The sequence below is a fragment of the Sebastes umbrosus genome, chromosome 11 (assembly GCF_015220745.1).
Source record: "Sebastes umbrosus isolate fSebUmb1 chromosome 11, fSebUmb1.pri, whole genome shotgun sequence".
Classification (NCBI taxonomy): domain Eukaryota; kingdom Metazoa; phylum Chordata; class Actinopteri; order Perciformes; family Sebastidae; genus Sebastes; species Sebastes umbrosus.
This window is the reverse complement of record NC_051279.1, coordinates 5,646,145-5,658,870: the sequence shown is the minus strand read 5'-3', so window position 1 is coordinate 5,658,870 and position 12,726 is coordinate 5,646,145. Positions and strand designations below refer to the sequence as shown.

The window sequence follows — 12,726 nt, the reverse complement described above, 5'->3', positions numbered from 1 at the left end:
GAGTGTCACTTTGTAGTGACAGCAGGTCTTCGTCAGTCACAACTTTAACATGCATGCAGGCTACGGTGATTTAGATTTATTAATACCAGGGGTGGGAATCAGCAGAGGTCCCCCGATACGATATTATCACGATACTTAAGTCACGATACGATCTTACAGAGGCAAAGTCCCGCACCTTCTGGTGGACCACCATGGCAGTACACTACACTACAAGCAGCACTGTGGCTGCTACTGTAGCTCTCCTGATGGTGAACTTGGGACTCAGTTGTCTGTTGTGCTCCATACACTGCAGCTGGCGCACCGCTGCATGCGAGGCTCTAATTTTGTCGGTTAACGGTTAATAATCGGTTAACAAGGGTCGGTTATCGGTTAATCATTTTTTTCAAAATTAGCACCCCTATAACATAGTATTGCAACACACCACCATATGCAAAAAATCTGAGTAAAAGAAAGTTTACTTTTTTATGCAGTCAGAGCAGTGTGATCTGCATTTACATTAATCACAGTCCAACATCATAGCACTACTTTGAGAGGGCACAAACACTGAGAGGGCGCATCTCTTTGCAAATTAAATAAAGTATTGACTGAGTTCATCTTTGCATGTAATATTAAGTAAAAATCGATATAGTGTTGTTGAGAATCGGTACAGTATCACCAGACATAATATCGCGATACTCGATATTTTCTTACACCCCTAGTATCAATACAATATTGCCACGCAAAATATCGCGTTACTCTGCTGTATCGATTCCCCACCACCACCACCCCTAATTAATATGGTGGCTATTTTTATTATAAGTTTCCCTGTTTGCAGCTGACGAAACGTAAAGAAAAGAAGGATGACCCAGAGCTCCACTGCTAACGACAGATTCGCTGTAACGCTCGCAGCAGAGTGTCTGTCGTCCCGTGTACGTGCTGTAGGTTAATGATAGAGGTTAAGGAGTCAATGTGTGAGAATTAAGCTTTGCTCCATATTGTGTTTTGTCTTAAAGCCACCCATACTTTAGCTTTAATTGGACAGCATCATCCTGTAATAAGCTGTGGTTGCATGGGTTTGATGCCCGAGCCCTCTGAGGTTACCAAAGCACCGGCGCCACATCTGAGCTCAAATTAGCATTCTGGGCAAGCAGAACTCCCCAAGCTTAATTAAGGTAAATTCAACATTCTAGTTCATCATTGGGTTTTATATAATCTTAAAACCAGTTGCGCTTGTTTGGCAGCTGTTTATTTCTTATATTAAAAAAGAAAACATTACACTGTAGATGATTTGGCATCCCAGGATTTTGAATTTGAGCCCTCTATTATGGGAAATCTGGGTTTGCACAATGATTAAATGCTTAATAAAAAATTCATTGTTGTTGCCAACATCTGTATTGTACAGGCTAACGGCTCACTGGAGTGTGCGAGACTTGTAAAGTTTCCAAACGCGCTGTTGAGAACCCTGGAAAGTTCACCTAAGAGTTTGCCTTCCTCATTACCAAGCTACTTCTGTGTCTGCGATTAGACGGAGAACATCTTTAATTGCTTTAAAATCTGAATGCATGATAAGAATGGATTAATTTGATTTTTCTGTTCCTACAAGTAGCAGATGGTTTATGTCTTCAGAATGCTCATGTTGTAAAATGAGATCCCCAGCTTGTCTCTGATTGGTCACTGTTAATGAAGCATGCTGGGCTGATTATTGATTTAGAAAATGAGGACGACACACGTATTGTGTGTGTTGCTGTAATAAATTAAAGACAAGCTTTGTTTTATAGTTGACAGACACCTACTTTAAATAACACAAAATATTTGATTTTCATTCAGGTGGTCTCTGGCCCGTCAAAGTAATTTTATTGTTTATTTTAAAACAGGCACTTTTATAGTTGCCACTAACAAGCAGATGGTCGACTTGACTTATTTGTGTTTTGTGTTTCTGAATGACCGATCAGATGCATGATGGGAAATGCAATGAGCTGCTTGTCAGGGAAGAGACAATTCACGGGAGAGGGCCCGCGAAAGCTGTATACATTCCCAATTTACTCCCATCTCTGCGGTTTTTAAGGTTAGTAATTTTTTCTTTTTTTTGCATTATTATTGGCTGTTGCGAGAGCAGCTGTTCCCCAGCCTCCTTCCGAATTACCATCCTCACACTGACAGACAGGCAGCTGATGGGGAAACTCGCTGCGTGCATGAGGAGATCCAATTCAGCAATGAAACTAATGTGCTGCATCAAGGGGGATGTGTGGCGGCCCTGGAGGAAGAGGAAGAGATCCAGGTTCAAACACAGTCTGGGACCAGCTAGCTCGGTCTGGGTGTGGATGAGCGTGGATGTGGGTTCGTCGTGTCGGATCTTTCCTGTATTTATTAATTAATTTATCTATTTATTTACTCACTTATTTATTCATTTATTTATTTATTCTGTTCCCAAGACACCGCCTTCTGGTTTTGGCTGCAGATTCCAAACTGGCAGCCTTCCACTCCCTGAAAAAAAAAACCCCTCAAACACCACAGACACATTTTTGATGTTCGAAGTAAAGTACTGGGGGTGGACACAATAATAGAAACACCTTAATACTATAGTACAATGCGCTGTTACAACAATTCCCCAGAATTAAATCTCTTTCTCTGATGCTGCAAGCTTGACAAAGGTCATATTTATGATTTAGTAGTTTTTATGACAGGGCTATTGTCTTTGGATTGTATCATATTTAACATGTGTTCCTGCTACAGTTTTTAATATCAGATCGTGAAGCATAAAGATACGTTTTTATTTGGCTAAAGTTAATGAGCTACTAAAAAGTAACTTGAAGTGAGGAAAAGAAGGATGAATGTCAAAAGAAACCAACAATTAAAAATATTACTCAAATAGTCTCCTTTTCTTTTTTATATATATGAAATAGCAAAACATAGAAACTATAAGTGATAAGAATAAAATCCTTTATAAAGGTTCAGTTTATAATTATGTATCAAGATAATGTTGTATACGACATGATATAGTCAAAAACAATCAAATGAGAAATGTATTTAACATTGTTTTGAACACCTTGATACTTCATGATTTTTCCTAGATTTTTCATGAGATTTGTCTTTAAACATGATTTTAACTGATAGCAGTTTTAAATCCGCTACAAATGACGCATTAGTTCTGTTTGTGGCCTCAGAGACCTCACCTGTAAAACAGGATTAAATACAGCGTATTTATGCGCTGTGCGACCCCCGCAGGCGCTAACTTGCTTTCGTGCCACTTTGTTGAGCTTCTCAACTCTGGAAACGTTGGAGCAAATTGTCGATTCGGCATCAATTTTCGTAAAACTTCCAATATTCAAAATCTACACAGTTGATTTTCTCGCCTCAAAAATTCTCAGAAATGAATTTAATGATTAAATAGCATATGAAAATTGTAAAAAAAAAAAAAAAAATTACAGTTGTTTGCCTGTTTCTGTGGTGCTTTGGTGTCATGTATCTTGGAGTAGCCTACCTTCGGACTACCGGAACAAAAACGTGAGCTGCCGTGGCTGAGTCGCTCTCCTCTCGGACCTGTCTAGTTTGAAGCGGCGGTTAGTATCATAGCTAGGCCAGCGTTAGCATTGAGCAGACGACTGAAACACCTTGAAGGGTCCTATAGCCAATCAGAGGCAGAGTAGGGGCGGGTCTTCCTGCGAGGCACGCGGTCTGTAATACTGTTCATTCACCACTCAGAGGCATTAACCCGCCCCCTGACTTTTGATGGTTGAAGTTGACAGATTTATTTATTTTTCTGCAGCACGTTACACTCTAGATAAATGACAGCATATATGAATACAATTATAAATATCTAAATAATTATATGAATAAGTAAATACATATTAATACACAAATGAATAAATAAATATACAGCATTAAATTATATATTTATTATTCATTTAAGCATTTATTTATGTGATTATTTATGTTATTATATATTTAGTTTTGGCCCTTAAAATCCTTCATACTGTTGGAAGAGACGGAGAGGTCATTTAATAACAAAGTGGAACTGAGGACTTGCATTATTCAAAAAGTAGCAGAAGTGGATCCCATTCAAAATCCCCCACTGTGCTCCATTTCTAGACATGCAGGCCTGTAGTTTGTCCAGCGCAGTGAGCTCCTTTGAGCATAACAACAAAGTGCTCATCGCTTTTTTTTGGCTGCTGAGGTCTTATGTTCATGTCTACTTCTATTGACATGCAGTGCAAACATTTATAATTACCTTTAGCTTTGTGATATCAGCCTGCCTTGAATAACCTGCTGTGGCGTTTTACCACCTGTTACTAATCGCTCTGTGAATTCGTCACGGCACCGGCAATGATTCAAACCAACACTGGGCGCCCCACAAGACCCTCCAGGAAACGTAGCAACCGGCAGCAGCGCAGCGTTCAGAGAGCCGGGGGAGTGACTTCATGGATTTTTTGCATCATTAACTATTTATGAGTTGCCACTTCATGTTATTTACACTGGACTGATGGTAATGCTGTTCAGAGCTCAAACGCCATGCAGGGACCCGCTGGGATGGCGGGGTGGAGGGTGCAGGGGGAGGCGAAGGCATGTGTGAATCTGTTAAATATTGTACGGAAACGCCACCTGCAGCTGCGAACGTGGCGCGAGGTAAAAAGGGCAAGTTGGGAGCAACTCTGGGGGGGACAAAGAAATGCAGCAGACTGCAGTGCATGCAGACAGGGCACACTCTGACTATATAATGTATAAGTCAAAGCCTTACCACAAGCCACAAGGAATATTCAGTTGACCTGGTTTATCTTTAGCTTTAAACCACAAGAGCTGATTGCATCACCATTTGCAGTAAATGTGTCATAGCGGAAGATAGATCGTCTGCTTCTGCACTTAAGATTCAAGTCTGCAGAGCTGCTCGTTTCCTATCTATCTATCTATCTATCTATCTATCTATCACAGTATACATAATATATCCTTATCCATACTCACTGTATTACCTACAGTAACTTAGAAGGCGGGCTGCACGCTCTCAGTTTGGAGATGCGACAAGAGCACCGGCGAGGAAGCCCAGCAATGTACTGATGTGGACGCCTCGTTAGTTCGGATCCGAAAGTCACATAATAACACCAACAAACGTCTGTGTTTTTTTTAAAATGACTGTTTTCGTCAATAGAGTCTGGTGGCTTTGAAGAGAGCATAGATATCTGCTTCAGTTCCCCATCGGAAAGGTCTGTCTGATGGCAAGGTAAAGCTGTGCTGATTCGATATGTCGAATATCGTATTGCGATTTTAAGTATTGCCATTCTACCAGTATTGCAATTTGATATTACGATTTATTGGGATTTTTGTTAACTTCTTTAACACTAGACCATGGGGAAAAAAGTGAATCATACACTTCTAGGGACTTTTAATTTTGAAATATCTAAATTCATACAGTAAAAATGTTTAACTTTCAGCATGTATGTAGTCAGAGATGTCCTGAAGTCGAATATATCAGTCATTGTCAGGAATTATTATTATTTTTTTTTTCCAACAACCTAAAAATAAAAAAAAATAAAGACATTTCCTCACAAATTAGTGATATCTTATTTCCATATATATATTTTGTATATACAGTTCACTTTGTTAACACCTTATTTTTTTAACCAGATGTAGTCACACGTGTATACTTCCACTAACTTCTCCAAGGTGGTCTCTAGCTCTCCCGTCAGCTCCGTTCTCTTTATCCATCCATGGTCAGCTCCATTTGGGTCGTTTGAATTCATTTAACATAAATGTCAGTGTATGGGTGTTCTACAGTTGTAGCGTCGGCTGATTTGACCACAGAGATGTGAGTGACGGCCGGCTTGACCGCACGTTACCGCAATGTAAGAGTTAGCATGCAGCTTTAGCTGTGATGTCTAGCTCTGCTTTACCTGGCAAGGTGTGAAACCCAAAGAGGTTTCCATACTTAACTGTATGTGTGTTTACCACTGTGGATGAAGGCTTTTTCCAACCCCTACCTGCTTTACCTCGCCATCAGACAGCCCTTTCAAACGGGAAACTGAAGCCGTTATATCACTCTCTTCAAAGCCACCAGACTCCTTTGACAAAAACAGTAATTCTACCTCGCAGAACACGGAAGTCGCTGGTCTACCGCTAACCTTGATCGGTTAGTTTGTTTGTGTTATTGTGAGACATTCGAATCCGAACTGACGTGGCGTCCACATCGGTACTCATGTCTGCTTCTCCAAACTGGGAGAAAGTACCTCATAATCTCACTTCTGAAATCTGAACTAACCCTTTAAGTTATTCCCAAATTTAGCACAGCCAATGTTGACTCAGCCAGTGCTAGTGTTCACATTATTCATAACCTTATTGATTAGCTACAGTAACTGTGGTAACCTACGTCACTGCTTTTTGCTCACGGCTGAGTGGGCGTTTCCTTTTGAAAAACCCAGAAAAGGACGCAGCTGGAGTCACCTTTAAATGTGCATTTGGGTTTATCTTTAGCGTCTACGTATCAATGTACCTGCCTGAATATTCATGTCTCTCATTTACTGTCTCTTTCTCTCTCAACATCTCTCTTAAATTGAAAGGCAAATCAACAATATGTGCAGTTAAGTAGAGATGTATCAACATGGAAACGTGTCTAAATCAGTTTCGCAACATGGCATGCAAAACTGTAAATGAAACACTTTGAATGTCCAATCAGACTAACAGCTGCCACACACTGTCAGTGCAGATGCTCCAAGAGAAAAGACTGGACCTGTCAAAAATAAAATGTAGGTATAACTTGAGTTATTCTTGAACCACTTCAAAGAAAAGTCATACAGCAGAGATAAACAAAAACGCTACATTTTGGTTGATATGATGAGCAACAGCGTCCTTGGAGTTGCCTCAAGACTGTTGCTTTTACCACTGAGGGACTTCTTGTTGCCAGGAAACATTTGATATGATTTTTCAGTTTTGTTGATAACTGCTGGGAGTGTTGCCCATCAACACTGTTTTAGTTTATCAGCACCCGGAGGCTTTGCCAAGAGGGATATCATCTTTGTTACTGTAGGATTTTCATTAGGTCCCTGTTTGTTGTTGTTGTTGTCTGGTGTGTCTGTGGTTGTGGCTTTTATGGACCGGTTTCTGCTCTTGCTCTGCCCATTCCTTATCACAGTTTTATTAGATTAGATTGCTTTAACTTTTCACATTCCTCCACAAGGTTGAAAATGTGTTTGGTTGCTTAATAGAAGATTGGGTCGTGTCTTATTACAGGGTCATGGATAGGATTGTGTGATTTAAGATTTTTCACATTCAAACTCAGTCCTCACACAGGAAATGGAATCAGTATGAGTCAATAAAATCAGTGACTGTTTTGCTGTCTGTTGGTAAGTTAATTGATTTAAAAAACAAATGGTCATCACTGAAAATCAAGCTACATAAAGCTAACTGTAGGTAAAGATTGGATTTTAGATAGAGACATAGATGGAGAGACTGACTGACTTACTGACTTACTTACTTACTTTTTTCAAGGTTGCTTTCATATATGCAATTTACAGTTTGTAATTTACTCACTTACTTACTTACTTACTTGATCCCCAAAGGAGAAATTGCAGTGTTGCAGCAGCAATTTATAAAAAAAACGTGCATTATTCACACAAAAAGACACAAGTTAGCTACGAAAAACACTGTATTTATAAACCTCCATATGAATGTTCATACCAACGACTTTAAACTAGATAAAAGAGAAAAAATATACAATAAAATACAATTTTGTTCATTCATGTGACAGAAAGTCTCAGCCCAGTATCCGTATGAATTACTATCATATTGGACCTAGAAATTTACATATGATACCAATGTTCAGTGCCGATGCAGGAGGTATTGTGCCCTTTGTATCTCTCTCTTTAGCCGCTAAATGCTCCACTATCACCAGCTAGTCTCTAACTGTGTCTGTCTGCTGTTTGTTGTTGAGCAGGTAGTGTACAGTGGGGTTAGGGAGCTTTTTTTTTGCTGAAAATAGCTAAATACCTAAGGAATCCATTAGTACCAACCATGTCATGCTAGCTTGTCGGAAAGAATGCTCCAAAGTTACGGTAGATTTTGGAAAAACTGGCATGGCCATTTTCAAAGGGGTCCCTTGACCTCTGACCTCAAGATATGTGAATGAAAACTCTGAGATGAACAGAGTGAAAACAGATAAAACAGATGTTGGCAAACTGCATAATTTGCAGTATAAAAAAGGTAATAAATAGCAATATATGTATCGTATTGTGGGGCTTTTGGTCCAATGGGACATTTTTCGGACTTATTAGGGTTTTGGAATAATGGGCCGTCGGAACAATGGCACGGCATGTGCATGTGCAGTGCATTACTTTTCGTAGATATATGTATGGACTGTGAATGAGAACAGCCTCTCATTTGATCTATCATTATTACACAAATATCGATTACAGACGCTTTTACTGCAATAGATTGTATAGACAGTGTAAGTCGAGTCTCTACAAATGCAAAGAGCAATTAGCTGTAGTTTGTTGAAACAACTCGTGTTTCCTCCTAAATGAAGTGACAGGATTCTGTTTGTACTTTATCAACAGTCATAACAATCGTGCTTTACATTAGGATCATTCGGCTCTTTAGGTTCAACAACGTCTTGCCAAACGTGTGAAGCGTGAGTCTTTTGAAATGTGTTGCTGTTTGCAGAGGAGTCTCTTTAAAAACGACACATTGTGATTTCACCAGTCCAGGTTTTGCTTAATTCTGCCGGAGGGTGAATTTGCTCCATGCATAAATGTGTTGCTTATAAGACAGACACAAGATACGCCGCATCCTCATTGATCAGCAGCGTCATGCTAGGTCTGAGTCATTTCCCATCAAATTCGTAGAGATAAATGCGGAACATGGTGTCTTCTATCCAAACATCCCATGCTTGTATCCACTTGTACTCACCTGCATCCTCTTGATAATGTTGCCTTCACCGCCTATGAGGGCCTTGATGTTGGCTCATTAAATACCCTTTTCTGCCAGTTATTTAGGCTCCTTTAGCTCACAGTGTGCAGCCATGAATACTGCCTGGGTCTCACCCATGGAGCTAAAGCAGCATAGATTTGTTCATGATCCCTTTATTTCCCCATTGCTGTCATCTGAACAACATAAAACAGGCTGTAATTTGACCAGTGTGATTTGGGCTGGTGCTCCTTTGCAACAAACAATCCACAGCCATTATCGTGTAATGTCGCCCGCCTAATCCACCGCCACACAGAATTCCCTTTGAACTCGCCTGATTGCGAGGCTAATTTTTATTAAGTAAGTGCACACATTATTTGTGGCAGTCACTGAAGCTTCAAGGAGTCGTTGTGACAAGCGGAGCCCAAGAGCTTAAATTACCAACTCTCTCTACTAGCACGGCTATAATTAGCCCGAAATTAACAAAAAAAATGTTTTGCTTTAGTTAAATTATTTAAAACATGTGTTTCACTTGTGAAGGCTTAAGTCAATTTGTTGTTTTAAATGCACTTTTATTTTTTTTTTCAACTTTCGTCTTTTCCTGTCGACTGCAGGCTTGTCTTGTTACAGACAGATTGTGTCCAAATAATTCAACATGTGAAAATTGCTGCATCATGAAACACACCTTCATTTATTAATGACTCTTTTGGTTTTTTTGATAAACAAAGAAAATAAGCTCTGTTTGTTCAAAAACACATTTTCTCTTTTATTAAAAGAAGCGCTGAAAGTCTGGTGAAGAGTAATCTGTAGGAAATAGGAAGAGATTTTGGTATTGGAAGCGTTCTGGTTTTACGTTTGTAGAGTAGTATTGACTAATCCTGTTGAGCAGGCTTTGGGCGAATGCAGGTAGACAGTCCGTGTGGAGAGCAAAAGAGGCGGAAGGCATTGGCCAGAATGCAATCTGGGAACCCGCCGGCTATCGTCTGACGATGATTTAGCTTTTAATTAGTTTCAAATTCTTGTAAAGGAGCTACTTGTGAAACAATCCAGTCGTACATGTCGTCTCTCAACTCCAACTTCAACAACAACTTCAGTCTCGTGTCTCAAGTTGCTAATCAGACTGTAAACAATGAGCAGCGCACGGAAAAGGAACTCTTGGCCCGGATATTCGCCTGCTACACCGGAACCCCAGAAATATGGCCACTTGCCCCCAGAGGTTTATCCACCTGTTACTGCGATACGTCAACGTCGCCGCCACATACTCGGCGAGACAAAAGCACAATAACGTCTACATTTCTCAACCGATTTCAATGAGTCATTTTATATTCAAGGCTTTATGATCTTACGTGGGGTAAGAAAACATTTGTTTTGTCTCCTACTACCTACCTACCTTCTATTGAGGTCTTCAAATGAAGCTTTGAATGTCTGTTGTCATATTTTGTGACAGCCATCAGCCTTAAAAAATATTTAAAAATCCTCAAACAAAATCCTCAATTTGGAAAACAGTTGTCATCAGATTGAATAAGTATTTTTTTATTTTTTTATTAAATCAACTTTCTTTAATGAGTATAACTCTTCAGTGTGTGTCTCCCTTTGTGTACAGTGAGTGGGAGAGCAAACTGGTTTTGACCGCAGTGAAAATGCTGTTTTGGAAAGGCTAAACGCCAACAAATATGGACTGAAGCAGAATATTTTGTTAGATAAAAACATGAATTTTGGAAATGATTACATCTCTTTTTTTTTTTTTATTAATTTTGACTCTTGGACTTTACAGCATTATGGAGTTATTGGAAATGTTTAGATCATACAAGTTGGCAACAATCCTACGCAGTCACTGGAATCTAATTCTACAAATAGTATGATACTAATCAGTGTTAGATTCATTTCTTAAGAGCACCGCTGCTAAAGCTTCACACGATTATTAATATCCTCTGGTCTTGTGTTTCACTGAGTGCGGGACTTAGCCTCTCCACACACTCATACACGGAGCAGAGCAGACAAGAGACAGGCAAAGGGACATGCAAAAAAAATATATATATTAAAAAGCTATCCAATGTTAATTTAGAAATCAAATGTCAACGTTATAAATGGAGATTCAAAACTATTCGAACTATTCGGTGTAGCTTTCACATACAAAACCTTGTTAATCCACTTTCACCAGTGAAAAGTAAGTAGCTACACTTTGAATGGCCATTTCAGTTGTTGAGTTAATTGCAATCACACAAATATAAAACATTTTCTTGGCTGCTTTGCTTTCTACTTAACCAGAGGCCTGTTAGCAAACATGACACTTTACATGCATGCATGTGTAGAAGCTCATGTGTAGCAGTATTTAACATTGTGTTGTTTAAAGCGTATCTATATTTTCTTGTAAGATATAGTCTATGTAAACAAACAGATGAGGAGCACACAGCTAAGTTCTTGTTATGAAATTCTGTCAAAACTCATTTGCAGAGGAAAGACAATTACATTTATAGTTCCCCCCTCACCTTGTTTTTTTAATTTTTTTATAATGTATACATTTTCAATAATGCTGATTAGTACAAAATGACATATACTGTAATGTGTATTCCCCATGACAAAAGTCCTAACGCCATTCTTGCCAACCTTAAGACCTCAAAAATAGTGAGGATTTCTAAACCAAAGCGAGGGATTTGGTCCTCCTCCAGGAAAATTTCAGTTTCAGAGACTCTATTTCCTGCTAGTTCTGGTGACTTTTAAAGAATGAAAATAACAAATTATATACACTGCAACATAATTTTTATGGTAAATAATTTTAATTTTACTTTTAATTATCATAAAAGAATACAGAATAACTAATATTCATCAGTTTTCATTCATTCAGTAATTTTTTTGCCCTGCTCCTTAGAGACTCTGTGCACGCCGCTGCCCTCTGTGGCCATCTACAAATGCTTTTTGTTGGTAAAAGTGCGGCCAGATGAGGCTCAACCACCTCCAGTTGAGGGAAAAATACACATAAAGAAAATGTTATTTGCTAATGAAAACTGGCCTCCTAACCAAACTATATCAGCTGTAGCAAGAATCTAACTTGTTACAACGTATAGTATAAAGTACATTATGTCAACCTGTTCTTACTCCCAACTCGTCAAATACCGCCGTTTGGTTAACTGCTCCTTGGCATCGGAGACTGACGCACGGAAGCACCCTTTAGCAACAGTATTTTTAAAGGCTTTCAACTAACTCCAATGTAAACCCACCTGCAGCGTTATTCGACAGTCGGAGCAAGTAACGTAGTATTAATAGTCTACTAAGGGCGGGCAGGAGGGGTGGTGGACGGGTTCAAACAAACACCGGAGACGGTCACTAGTCAGTGAATTTAAAGTCAACCATGACTGTTTCCTAACCAAAAAAAAGTGGTTGTGTTGCCTAAACCTAATTTCCTGTGAAAATGGAAGTTTAGTTTGAAAAGACACTGCATGTAACGACCGTATATTGACACGCCGTCCCCGGTCTGTCCAAAGATACCGCAAGAGGGGGAACCCTGTGTGTCGGTCTCCATGACCAAGCGGCGGTATTTGACGAGTTGTAGTGAGAATGTGTTGACTATGTACAAGTACAAGTCCACAAACACTAATATTACTTATTTGCCATTAGAATAGTTGTGGTTGTCTGCCGGGTATGTGTCGTTGTTGGTGAATAAAATGATTCATGGTGACTAATGCGCTAAAATGTCAAATCCAACATATTGATTGCAGACGGATTAATTGAACATGACATTGTTTCTTAGGCGGGGGCGCATTTATGGAAGTTCACCATTTATTAACACAACGTGAGCGACCTGAGGCAATGAGGTAATCTGTTTGGTTTTTTTTGCACTCTAAATGCAGACTGTGTGTTAAA

The 12,726-nt window shown here is 39.4% G+C and overlaps 1 long non-coding RNA gene across 2 annotated transcripts in view; it reads left to right on the top strand.

Moving 5' to 3' along the window:
• Positions 1-12,726, top strand: part of LOC119496449 — a 128,686-nt gene that overhangs the window by 92,294 nt on the left and 23,666 nt on the right. The window contains exon 4 of one of the 2 annotated variants that reach the window (XR_005208713.1): positions 1,932-2,044. The exons of the other annotated variant lie outside the window; for it this stretch is intronic. This is a non-coding gene — a long non-coding RNA (uncharacterized LOC119496449). The remainder of the gene's footprint in view (positions 1-1,931; positions 2,045-12,726) is intronic. 2 annotated transcript variants of the gene reach the window in all.